Here is a 14,328-nt window from a genome sequence, read left to right as displayed (position 1 = left end):
CTTCGATTTAAATGTTGTACGTGGCTTTTAGTCCTGGCTGTTAACTATCTTACACGTCCAATGAATTTCAAAATTGTATTTATCGATGGTGATATCAAATACCGCGCTGTCGACATGTTGTGTAGGTAAGTGCTTGGATGTAGTCCCTGTGAATGTCGGAAACAGAAAATATGTTTCCCACAGGTTCTCGGCAACTTAATACGCTGACCACAAGGTCATCTCGCCATGATAACACACAAAAGAGAGGAGAATAATAAATTATGCAACGAGATTTTATGAATCAAATGTACTGAGATAGTAAAATGTTGGACCGCCGTAAGAAAAAGTGCATGAACCTTCGGCTAAGCATCTGCGAACATAACGTTCCACAAGGCTATGTTGTTTGCTCACAATAAATCTAACCTACTTTTGCGTGCACAGTCGATTTGACAGTGCTTAGGTCTGTCCATGCATTTAGAATTCCACAGAACGCGTTACTATGTCATACCGAAAGGAAGTTGCATACATCATAATGAAGTAAAGAAAATTTCACAGCGTTCTTATCTAAACAACTTTTCTTTCACTGCTTTTACACACACACATATATATATATATATATATATATATATATATATATATATATATATATATAATTTAAATGTAATAAATAATACTTTTTAAGTTTTTATTTAATATTATTACATTATCCAATGGTCATTCCCATACCCCAACTAAGAACCCTCAACAGTTATATATAAATATTGATAGACAGAGGGAGAGATAGTTATTATATAGGCAAGCAAAACTCAGATGGTGGTCTTCACCGTGGCAGAATGTTGCTGCTGCCAGAGTAGGTAAATGTATCTAGACCTGAAGGAATTGCTGGATTTCTCAGCAACCACTGCATCAATTTTGATGACGTTCGTTGCATTTCAAAAAAGATGATTTAGTTTCGTAACTGGAGCAAATGTTCTTTTTTTATTTCAGCCGGATATTTATGTTTAGAGATTCTCGATTATTGCGAGAGAAAAAGAAGAGGCAGGCGTACGAAGTTCGCAACTGTGTAATTCGGTAATAAAAGAAAAATGATAGCACGATTGCACCTACTAATTCACTGAAGGCGGACAAAATGGACGCATCATGCGTTGCCCTGAAGAATACGACTGCCTAGACATTAGTCCGAATGCAAAGTCATTTTAAACATCATGACAAATTCACATAACCTTTATATTCATATATCACATTTGTCCGCTTGAATGGCTCTAAACAATGCTGTTTAGGGCACTGCAACGTTTGTTTTTGGTGCAGTGTGATGGATTGGTAAACAGTGTCTTCATTTTTTTTTCTCTGACTGGTCTATCTATTGCTGCGTTTGTAAGAAGTATCAGGCCATAGATGAAAATTCTTTTTCCTAAGGTTTCTAGAGTTTAAATTAACTCTGACATTCAAGAAAAAAAAACAGAATATTCAAATCTGGCCACTATCTAATTAACGCGTTGCAGCATTTTACAAATATTTGAATATGAAAACTGGACTTGGCAGCGAGTTGCAGCTCCTTCCAAAGCTGTGAGACAAAGTCCAGTTCGTTAACCGCAGCCGCGCACACTCCGACGCGGCGACTACGCTTACGCGTGACCGCAACGCGACGTAAAACACGGTATTCAGTCGCCCCCGACCTTTCTGTAGCCGCGAGCCGCAAGGTCCTTTCATACGCGTATATATTATTGCCGTGCAAAATTGATTTCCGATGGCCGTGCCAAGGGTTGAGTCCAGGCTACGACGGTGGACGATGAAAAGGAAGACAAAGAATGGGTGAGAGGGAAATACGGGAGAGGGACACTGGCGGCCCTCACTTGTGGGCTCTGCGCACTTTATCGCGCGGGCCTCCCCAACGCTTATCTTTACTTTTGTTTCGATCTCTTGTCTCAACAAACGTTTATTAGTTTTGCTCCTACGGTTTTAGCGCCTCGGTCCCCGAAAAAACTTCCTCTTCCGTCTTGCCAGCGTCACGGGGGAGCCCCCCTGCTCCCCCTTCGTTAGTGAGGGTCGGCTTCCCTGCAAATCTCGTAAAGAAACGAACGGAAGCGAGCGAGGCTGACGAGCAAATGAAAGAAGGAAAGGAAGAAAGAAAAATTATCAAGCGAAGCCATAAAGAAGCGTTCAAGTTGGACGGGCACTTTTATTTGAGTTAGCGCGGGGACCGCCTATTACACCGCGTTGCGTTATCGGCATGCGAGCGCGCTGGGTGCTGGAAGGAAGCCTGTTTGAGGCGTCCCGGCGCTCGTCGGACGGGCTGCGCTGCTTATGAAAAGAGCCGATCGAGATGAACGAGATATTGGCGCCCGGATTATATGCGAGGCCCGTCGAAACCGACGGTTATTGGGGATCTTTAGCGAAGCGGCTGCGTAATAACGTGACAGGACTGCAGCGCGCGTGTGAAAGGAAAATGCCTGCGCATGCGCCTTAACACACTTGTTAGGCACGCACGTCTTTACTGTATATGTTGCACTAACGTTGCGCTAACGTTGCACTAACGTTGCTCGCTTGAGCACACTCGTAGGAGAGTGTGGTGAGCCTTGAGGCAGTCATGCGTATATGACGCAGCGTTGACGCCACGAAGAGCGTCTAACGTGGTGACTATCAGGGAAGTTTAGTGTAACGCGTATGCGCAATAGTAGATGCGCAACGCTGAAGCTCCTGTAGGGGCACGTTATGGACCTATTGCGTACGCCTGTCGTCGTGGTATGTACTCTGGATTAACGCTTACTGGGTACTAAGAGCTTTACAATCGCGCGTTAAGGCGCTTTAGTTAGCAATGCGACACAATGATGACGCTGCGAGAAGCTTCGAAAATTGTCGTTGTTAGGGAGTTTTACCGTAACGTGGCTGGTCCACGGTTCATGTGCAGAAAACTTGAACTGCAGGTCTCAGTATGCGCGGTACAGATTCATAGCTTTTGTCGTATGGGCTACACTGACGTTGTCCATTAGCACAGAGCGTTATAACAGTGAGTACTTTCAGTTAGCGATACGTACGACACAACGCTGACGCAGTGAACCGCGTCGAGAATAGCGGGTTTTGGGGAGTTTTAGCGTTGCGTACTTAATAAATCATGAGGTCTCCAGCGCGTATGCCGAAGAGAGCCTGCGCATGTTTGCTATATACTTATTGTGCATGCATTACTTGTGCAGTATTGGCTGTATTAGCGCTGATGACTAGCTTAATAATAGTGTAACACTTATTTGAGTTACCGATGGGGGCGAATCAGCGCTAACTTTCAACCGAATGTATTGTTTATCTAAAGCCACGTTTCTTCCAACCATAACAATTATCTCAAGCTTTATTGAAATTCAGTGCAGTCACCTGTATAACCTGTGGGCTCCCGTAGAACTTGTCTTGACTCGTTAGAAAGCCTGCAGAATTTCTAAAGAAACTCGACGCCTCTTTTGCAAGACCATAATGTTTCCGCCAACGAGGGTTTCTGGAAATACAGCTGCAGAATTCCGCACGAAGAGAAGAACCGCGAGCACAGATCGCTACACGAATGTACATGCACTGACATGGATCGGAGGTCAGGGAGGAATATCAATAGAGGGTCGAATGGTGGGTAATGAAATGGGGAGGTAGGGGGCATAAGGGCAAGGCAAAGCGTGTTACGCGCCTTCTCAAACAGAACAACCGGGAAAAGGAAAACACAGTGGTCTATCAGTGCGGAAGACGAGATAGCCCGTGGAGAAGAAGAAGAATACAGAAAGAAAGGTGGGGAATCGTTTTATTAGTTCGGGATTAGCGCTTGCACTATTTATTGCCCGGGGGGACAACGGAAACGGAAAGAAGTGTCGGGAGCAAACCTCCGGGTAATTAGATTTTATGCCCCCTCGCGTTCTGATGAAAACGCGTTCTCGGCAAGCGCATATGTAGAAGACAGGCTCTGTTGCGCTGGACGGATTCACTTGTGTGTGCTTTCGTGATTCACTCGACTGGTGCGCGTAGCTAAACCGCATATTCTTCCCTGTTTGCGGTGACGCCTGTGTGTTTTCTCACGAACTGAAAGTGTTTTGAACAAGGTCACGTCCCCCGCACTCGTGCGTGTGCTTCTGCACGCTTAGAGCCCAGACCACACGTACGCTTGCGGAGGCGCGTAAGCTCGCGTTCACGCGCCCGCGCATGCGCACACGGTGCAGCACGGCTCGTACGCGTCGAAACGCGGCGTCATCTCCGCGAACAGCTCATCTCTGTTATCGCGCGCTTGGGCTGCCTCGCGTCGGCGCGCCGGGCTACGCAGCTAAGGCGCGGCGCAATCAACTCTCAGTGAAGCAGATTCATATCATGCAGGAAAGTGGTTCTTTCCCTTTTGCGCTGATCTACACTCTTAGAAAAATGTACACCCTTTGGGGCGTATCTTGTCCCACAACAATAATCGTCATCCGTGCTGCCCGCGTTTCCTTTCTTTAACGCTGCTAGCCTGGTACTTCCCAGTCACGAACGGCATGCGCGTTATCAGTGTGAGGCAGCATTCTCGACACGAAAGTAGCGAACGCCTAGTTTTCAAGAAAGGAAACGCAAGCAAGGCAGATGACGATTATTGCTGTGGGACAAATATACACCCCGAAGGGTGCAACCGTTCTACACTCTTAGAAAAATTTACACCCTTTGGGGCTTATCTTGTCCCACAACAATAATCGTCGTCCGTCTTGCCCGCGTTTCCTTTCTCTAACGCGGCGAGCCCGGTACTTCCCAGTCACGAACGGCATGCGCGTTATCAGTGTGACGCAGCGTTCTTGACAGAAAAGTAGCGAGCGCCGAGTTTTCAAGAAAGGAAACGCAAGCAAGGCAGATGACGATTATTGTTGTGGGACAAATATACACCCCAAAAGGTGCAACCGTTTTAAGAGTGTAAGAGTGAAATATAAGAATTACGTTTATAGATATCGAAGCATTTTGAAACGCTTTCGATAACAAAGTACGAAGCGGCGCCTGGCGGCGTCTCTAAGTGAGTCCAGCGCGCGTCTTTGTGGATGCAAACGGCCATTACTGCCGAGGCGCGGTAGGCGCTAGGCGCGCGGACGCGAGCTTGCGCGCGTCAGTAAACGTACACGTGTGGTCTCGGCTTTACGCGCTATAGTTCTTTGTATCGAGGAATTCGATGTACCCGTAGCTGACCTATAAAAAAAGCTTACACGAAGGTTTGTGGCGGGTTTGTTGTGCACGCACGCGTATTTGTTGTTTCCGCTGAACGAAGGAAGCAAGCAAGGAATCCATTTGAAAACGACGAGGCTTTAGTCGTAGTTCACGCAGGAGCTATCCGATTTGTGGTGTATAAGCACAATCTAGCGCACAGCACTAGATCTGTGGTATATAACATGGAGTTTTGTCCTGCTTTAACTTTACACTCCGCTTGTGGTGACGTAAGGCAGCTATGTGGTGCCAGCTAAAACAGGGCATGTTGTACGCCATGACTTATGATACGGTGTTCGAGCACCGATTGAGTTAGCTTTAATAATTAGCGCAAAACGATGCGACGTGAAACCATCCGATCTGTACTGTAATCGAAGATAATTCGTTTGCGCCACGCTGTCTAGTACAAGGCGTGTGAGCGGGCTTGTAGCAACGAGGGGCGGTGGGATCGGCAGGAACGTATTCTGTTGCGCTGTTCCCTTCAGGATCGAGGGACTCCGCGTGACCCCGTGCGGCCGATGTTCGCGCGATAGGAAAACACAGAGGAGGCTATCGCGCAATAATAATAAAAAAAATTCAAGGGTGTACATGCGATTCTATGCGATACGTGAGATACAATAGGGGTGGTGCCACAGAGTGCTGCGAAATCATCGAGTTGTAGGCCTTTCCAACCGCGTGTGTTTTGTTTCCCACCAGTTCGCGCGCATTCAACTTTCCTTTTTTCATATTCCCCGTTCGACGCCATCGAGTGCTTCGCGCTAACGGCTTCGCATAGGCGCACTTTGCATTCACAGGAAGGCAGTTGTCATGGCACTCCAGGTTCTACTTTACTGGGATAAAACATCAAAATAATTTATTTCCTGAAAAACAGCTTTTTGCACTCCAGTAACCACATTGAATTAATGTTGCTCCTATCTTGAAGGAGGTCCATGGGATGCAAGACAGCAGCCTTTCCGCAGAGGGTACATGAGTTGTGTGGCAATTTTCTTTTGGTTCTTTCAATCAAAGAAACAACGGGGACAGAGTTGCCAGCATCGCTGTCAACAGTAGTACGTTTAGTGGGCGCATACTAATTCTAAGCACCTAACCTGTAACTCGTATTTATTAACGCGCACTTTATCACTTTGTATTCTAAGATATGAAAAAAAATGTTTATGTTGCTTTTCCCCGTATACTTCAATAAATTGAGAATAGGCCCTTGGTGACTACTGTATAAAGCTTCTTACAGGCCATCAGACATGTCCAATACTCCCATTCTGAAATTGTTGGAATTGTTTCCCGCTTCCTTACTTCACTTTCCTGTTTACCTGGTTATTATCAAGCATTGCAAAGTAGATTATGGGCTTACATTTATCAAGAAGATGAATGGGCTTTCTCGTTGCTCTTGTTTAGCCCGTTGAGGATCACGTCTTTGGTAGAAATATGCCTCTCCATTTTGGGAGTTATATATCTTTAGTGGTGTGCAAATATTCGAAACTATCGAATTCATCAGTGTACTATTCGATTTGAACTTTTCTTGGTCACTAGTTGTAAATGCGAATATTATTCAAACATTTCAAAACACCAATAAAACGTAAAATTTGAGCCAAAGTATGGTAAACTTTCACCTCCAATAACATAGTATAGACAAAAAACGTGAGAACTTGCATGAATAGCAGACCAGGCTACGTGACTGAAGTAGCTGTACTTTAGAGGCAATACAGCAATCATTTATGCTTACTGAAGAGTCCTGTGCACGTGAAACAACTTTTTGCTGCTCCATTTGTGCTTTTAATAAACAGCTCTTCATAACATAGTATGCAGTGACGGAAACTTAACTTTAGGAATACTAGGTTGTGAACAAAATTTTACATTAATTATGATATCAGCTGTTAATTATTCAGAAGCTATCCAATATTCGATTTGCTTCTGGCGTTATTCAGTTTTGTCTCAAAACTGACTATTCGCGCATCCCATATTTTTATTGCAGATTTGAGTTCTTCAGAGTGACTTTTCAGAAAACAACTGGTAAATAATTCTTTTAACTGACAATAAAGCGGCAAAACCCTTTTAGTATTTGCAGTTTTACATGTTTTATTTTTATATGCAGGATAAAGCAGCATAACTTTTTTTGTGTAATGAAACTTACAAAAACTTGTTTTATAGTAAACTAGGTGAAGTGGCAACAGCCCTAAACTACTGCAATGACAGACACCATGGAGCTAAGTGAAAAATCAGTTTCGGAGAAACCGAAGGGGCGACAGCACAAGAAGAATATTTTCTAGAAGTCCCAGAAGTTTGCAGCACCTCCAGGGTGATGCTATATGCAACACTTTGTTTTGAAAAGGCAAATTTTTCAATATGTCCCATCGCAGCCACAGATGTAGGGCAGTGAACCTCAAAGGGTTAAGGAAGTCAGTCGTCTGCCGTATGGCTCTTAGAACACTGAGAATTTCTTCGTATCTGTCACATTCTGCATATGTCATGGCAACCAGCTTGGTGCGCCACTACAGGTAATCCTCATTACAACAGTTGTTAAGTCATTGAGGCAGGAAAAACTTTGCAGTAAGCAGTATTTTCTTTAAGGTAGAGAGTCCTAAGCCATTGTAAGGCGAGAAGGGGAGTCCAATTGCATGTGAACTCATGAAACCTAACTTCAAATGAAGCCACACTTAATTTTAGTGACATGACAGTATTGTATTTGGAGCATGGAAAAGTGCAGTAAAGTGCTGCACATGTTAATTATGAAAGTTACAAGAAATAATTTTAATTGCCATAGCTTAGGTTTCTTTAGGAACAAGAAATTTTTTTCACCATTTTGTTTCTAAGTAGGCAAAGTTCACATCTTCGACATTGAGGATATTCACAAAGCTATTTTGCTACAGTGTGTTGTTCCTCTTTTCCCTTTTCTGCATTTGACACTTAGTGGAGTCCTGGGCCAGATTGAATAAATTTAAATGGTCATGCTGTGAAACTGTAGCCGCAGAAAGTTGGAATAAAGCAAGACAAATATATAAATCGATTTCATTATAACGAAGGCATACTGTATGCCACGCTCTTGTATGTGGAAGTTGCTTTTTAAAACTTGTTCTGGCTTTTTGTTGTTTTTGCAGGCTTCATGTGTCGCAAATTTCCTGGTACCAACATGCCCTATGTCAAGAACTCTGGCCTCACCTCTCGCATGGGACCGAAAGCCCCTGACGAGCGCAAGTTGGACAGCTCAAACCAAAACACAAGTGTTGTGCTTTTGTAACTGCATTTTTATGTTTACGTTAGTCTCCTGAAGAGCCCAATTTAAATTTCCCATATGAGCGTACAAATGTTGTGCCTTTCTATGCCTTGACATTTTTATGTTAATTTTATTTATGTTGATTATGATAGTCTCCTGAGAAGCCCACATTGGATTGCTTAATCCAGAACGCAAATGTTGTGCTTTGTTATAGTTCACTACATTTTTATGTTAGTTTTCGATATGGTTCCAGTAAGGATAGTGTTTCCTTATTAATATATTTTTTCATTATCTTCAGTCATTTCATGCCACACCACCCAATTTTGTCAAGAACTGTTCCATTATGGCAAACCATTTCAAGTTTGCTTGATTTTGAGTAGGTACAATGAGAAAAGTTTTGAGAAAATTTGATTTCATACATACACTTGGGTCATTCCAGGGCAACCAATCAGCGTTTTTGTTTTTACTATCACAGATATAGTTGAAGCTCCGAACCCTTGCTCTCCATTTATTTTCCTTTGCAAAAATTTTCTGGGATTTCGGCAAACATTTATTCTTGCCCAGCTAAGCTAGAAGGCACTGATACACGTTTCTTTTGAAAGGGAATTTGTATGATCCAGATATTCAGATGGTGTTCATGTCAAGAGGCTGAAGTGGTGTGACTGCCAAAATTTGCAAAGTTTGAATTTGTTTCTCTGAACGCAGGGAAATACAGAAGGCACAAAATAAATATAGAATCGCAGCCCGGTTGACTTCAGTTTGCTGCAAAATATTTGAAGCCTTGGAGGTTCAGTTCATCACATAAAAAAAACTAAAGTTCAAATGTTTTGCGAAAAGCTTCATGTTGAAGGTGAACAAATGAGCTTTGGTGGCCGGCGCAAAAGTACATGTCACCCGTCATTACATAGCCCTACATGTCTGCTATGCATGTGACAAGTTATGAAAAGTTATGTTTAGCGGGATAAATTATTTTTATAATGTTCATTTGTGGATCACACATACAGCATAAATATATGAAGCCTGGCCATCTAGCAAGGAAAGATTAATATAATTAGTCACAAAGCTAGTCAACAAACTGTGACTGCCTTTATTTATCATTACAAACGCAGGTGACGTCAAGTGCCGCAGTCTCTACTTCTATTTTTTTTTTACATGAACGCGAAAAGTGGTCGCCAACGACATCTGACCACATCTGACTGAACACGGCACATATGACATAATCAGCATGTTCCGGCTCTGAAACAGTGGTAACATGCAACACCACAAGAATTTGTTCGTACTCGTGTGGGTTTTCAGTTTTAATTATGAAGCTCTTTTCTACTTGCATCGTCATTGGGTTCCAGGGAGCAGGGCACAAAGTGTCCAGCTCCCTGTATGTTGCATTTCAGTGCGACATATCCTTTAAAATGCTTTGCATGAATAATATCAGCGCTCTTTCTGGATTTACTGTGCACGTCATAGCAGATATTCCTTTTTGTAAACTGCATGAAACATATCTTTTAGCACTGCAGCACTCCCTCACGCATTTAACACGTATGAATATTTTATGTGCAATGACTATGTGGTTTACCTAAGCCTCCTTGCGTTAGAGCGTGCGTCTCTTGGCAATAAGATGCAGACCCCAATACCGCTTCTCTATCATCTATCTTTGTTGCAGACAAAGCCAGCTTTGTCGTCTGCATTCCCAGCCGGCAAGCTTGTGCGCACATCCGAGAAAAGGCAGTGCTGACAAAAATTCAAAAAAGATTTTTCACATTTAAAAATAGTGCCTTATTTTTTAACTTCACACATGCCTAGCAGACATGTAGAGTTATCTAATAATGTATCACATATTTTTTGTCAACTACCAAAGCGTTTTTTATCTTGAACATGAAGGTTGTTGCAAAAGATTAGAATTTTACAGTTTAATTACAGGTGATCAGCTAAACCTTCAGAGCTTCAAATATTTTTCTGCTATACTATGCAACCTGTGCTACCATTCTGTATTTAATTTCTGTCTTCTGAATTTTTCGCTACAAGAGAATTAACGCTTTGCAATTTTACTCACTTTTGCCAGTGCCAAAAGCACTCGCAGTGTTCAAATATTTTAAGAATTTGCTATTTTGGCAGTCGCATCACTTCGCCGTATTTCGATGCAAATCATTTGAACGCTTCGATCAATACAATGTGCGTTTGAAAAAGAATGTTGATTGATGTCCTCAAGCTCAGCTGAGCAGGAAAGCTATACTGTCGCCAAAATGTTACAACATTTTTGACAATAATAAATAAAAGTGTGGAAGGAGTTTTGAACTCCAGTAAACATGTGGCGATGTTTTGAGCTTTATCTGTATTGTTGAAAAAACGCTGGTCGATTTCGCATGGAATGACGCACCTGCAAGTGCATCTGTGCCATTGTCAGAGTTGTTCAGTAAAAACTGCATTTTATATAACTTCATAAAAACGGTTCATTTTGCTCTCTAAAATACTTGAATAAGAATTTATAGGTATAAGTTGGCTTACATTTAAAGGGCAACAAAAGCTCTCCAGTAATGGCCATGATGTGCCTTTCATGTTCGCATGAAACCAGATTTTTTGTGAATTTTTTCGTTGTTTTTTGTGGCAGTGAACAAAAGTGAAATAAACGCACACAAGAAATAATCTTGTAGTATTCCAGCACGTCACTTATAGCTGTTTTTTCATATAAAAATCTGAAGCAGTCAATATGAAGCAGGGCCTTAGTCAGGCAGACAATGTACTGCCTTTATCCTTGCCATCCAAGACCTTCACTGTGTCTGAATCAATGCTGAATAAAAAAAAAAATATGAATAAGTCGCTTGATGTGGAATTACTTGCGCAGGAACGTTATGGCCAATAACTGGATCATGCAACAGCAATGCAGCATAATAAACTCCTCCCATAGCATCACTCATTGCGATTGCCATCTTTCAAAAGTAGATAAGGTTTGCTGAAATTGGCACACACCATTCAACCAACAAATAAGGATTGTACAGAGTTATCCTTTGTCAGTTTTACAGATTTTTTGAAAGGTTGCTTGTACCAGGTAGCATAACTCTTGTTCTTGAGCTAGATTATTCAAAGGTGGACTTTACTAGCACAAGAAAAAGAAACACATTCAACTGATTCTCACAGATTTACTAATTCACTTATGGCATTCCGCCACATATTGCAGTTTACAAATTGTAGCCAGTGAATTTGAAGGACTTTATCACTTGAAAATAATTTCAAGGATGACCAACCAGTTTCAAGATTTTTGCAAAAATGTGAGACAAAATACATGGGCATTCCAGTTACTTTCGCGCTTCAGTCCATAACAGTGCGTTTTGTTAAAAAAGAGTAAGTGCAACAACAATGCATTTATAGTCAGTTTAATGGCATCTGTCTCGTTACTGCTATTCTGGAAACTTATTCTAAGTGCATATACCTTGTAATATTACTGCTAAAATTCGTAAAAAATTTATTAGGAAGTGAGTTTTTGTTAGCTTAATATGCGTCTTGATTTCTCATACAAGTAATGTTTGACACTCTGTATCTAGAATTATGTTAGCTGCAACAGCCACTCTTTAATAAATTATATGAAACTTAAAGATAATCACCCTACATATCAGTGTCCCAGTGAGTGCTGTGGGCTCAAGCGAATCGTGCCATGGTTGTACCAGTGGCTACCTAATAAGGAAAGCAAGTACCTTTCTTGAGTGTTCTTATTTACAGTCATGTCAGTCTGCTTGTACATTTATATTTAGGTATTTATTTTTTAAGATCTATTTCTTTTGGAAAATGTGTTTACTTGAGGGTCATACAGACTACATCTGTCAGTATTCAGTTTTGTTATGGTGTCAAGCTGCAGAAAGTTTGTACTTTGCAATAGTTTTTAAGAAGTTTCTGATGTTCTCAAACTACAAATGGTTGTACATTTGCACAGATGTTTGGTTACAAATAAACATTTCACCTAGAAAAATTGTTTTTGTGTGTATCAGTTCAGCACTCTTGATTTCGTGAAAGACCATTCACTGTGACAATTGAAAAAGTGCTATAACAGTACTGCTAGCAGCTATACAATATGGTTTATTAGAGGCAATCTAGGAGCATACTTTTGAGCCCAGGGTGACCGAGGCCTGCAATACAAAAGTCACTGAATTTAAATTTTACCCCTATCCTCCACAGCAAGCATATCAACGTTACTTCAAAGATAAGTATTTGCAACACAACATTGCTGAGCTGTATTTTAAGAAAAGTGAAGTTTTAAACACTGCCAAATGCACACGGAGGCGTAAAGGGCTTTCAGCATAATTGGAGTGTCGACGTTCAACACAGCTGCAACAATATTTCAAAGAACTTTCAATGTTAAGACTCAACAAATCTGCAAGAATTCTTCAATGGACTTTCAATTTGACAAACAACAAATTTCCATAATACCTCAATGGCCTTTCAATTTTGAGACTCAACACATCTGCAACAATCCTTCAATGGGCTTTCAATATTGAAATGCATCATATTTTCAGCAATATATCAATGATCTTTCAAATTGAAAAGCCCCAATGGTGTTTCGACAAAATGTCGCGGGCCAATTATCAACACTTGTCAACAACTTCTTCAATATTGTTTCAACAATGCCCCGATGTTCTTTCAAGGTCATTTGTTGACGTTGAACAATAACATATAAATAACATTTCAACAATTTTTTGTAAGGGTATAGGCGCCTAAAAACGGGTAGTTTTCGCGTGTCCGGTATTCCGGTACGCACAGGCGGATCGGGCGCAGGCGGGAGCGCAAACGTGAGCGTCCGGAGCGGAGGCGCCACCTTGTTACGCCGCTGCCGAAAATTTACGGTAGCAGTGAAATATAACGCACTTGGATACTGCAATACTAGTTCTGCGTTTGTCTGGTTGTGCCCTGTCCCACCGTTCCGGTCGCTCGCGTTTACGCTCCTTGCTCACCCGGCAGTCCGCCCGATCCACCGGCGTGTGCCGGAATACCAGACACACTAAAACTCTCGGTTTTCGTTGACGGTGTCTGTGAAGAGTGTGTCAATTGAACTGGCGACGGCTGCATGCATGATTATGCTGAGCAAGGGGGAGGCCGCTGTGGGGGGGGGGGAGGGTGGCTGAGAGGTGGGCGATGCTGTGGATTGGGCGTTGTTTCGCGAGTTGGGCCCTAAGCTCGCTTATTGAAGCGCGTAGCTCACTGACCGTGCTTAAGGGAGCTCTTGTTCACTAGGAGTATGGTCGCGAGAAACGGTGTCGCGGAAAGCTCTAGGTTAGGCAAGTGGGTGTGGTCGCACATAACTGCAGCACATAACTGATTCCTACATAATGCAATAATCAGCAGCGCATCTTAATGTAGCAGTAAAACTGCCACTATGAAGAATCGCAGACCACTGGCAAGACAGCGGCACCATTTAATGGGTTACGAAAGGCAGCTGTTGCTAAGTCTTTTTAGCAAAGAAAGCGCTTACTGAGTCTTAATTTATGATGTATGCAAACAGCGTGTAAAAAGGTTGTATTGGCTGATAAATTTCATATCTGCACCCGTTAGTATACCTTTTTACAAACTTTTTTTCTTTGTAAGAGTTTAGCGTGACAAAAACGTCACACACTGCGTCTTGTATACATAAATGATTAAAGCTGGTTGCATTCAAGTCCATGCGATTGTAAGCCAAGGGGTGATTCCGCAGGATCACCCCTTGGTGATCCTGCGGAATCCGCAGGATCACCTGATTCTGCAGAATCACCTGATCCTGCAGAATCCCCTGATTCCGCAGGATCAAGCCACGTTTCACCTCCTTTTTTTCTGTAATTGAAAACGCAATTGATGGGCGAATGCATGCAAGTGACGTCATCAAAAATCATAAGCTGAACTATGTCTTATCCGCTCTGGAAGTCAATTCATATTAGGAACAAAAAAATTTAAAAAGAAACGAAAAAATGACCGAACCCTGCGACCAAGGAAACAGCCGCGATTTCAAA

Source organism: Dermacentor albipictus, chromosome 6, assembly GCF_038994185.2.
Source record: "Dermacentor albipictus isolate Rhodes 1998 colony chromosome 6, USDA_Dalb.pri_finalv2, whole genome shotgun sequence".
Classification (NCBI taxonomy): domain Eukaryota; kingdom Metazoa; phylum Arthropoda; class Arachnida; order Ixodida; family Ixodidae; genus Dermacentor; species Dermacentor albipictus.
The sequence above is the reverse complement of the archived record's forward strand: the minus strand, read 5'-3'. Positions refer to the sequence as shown.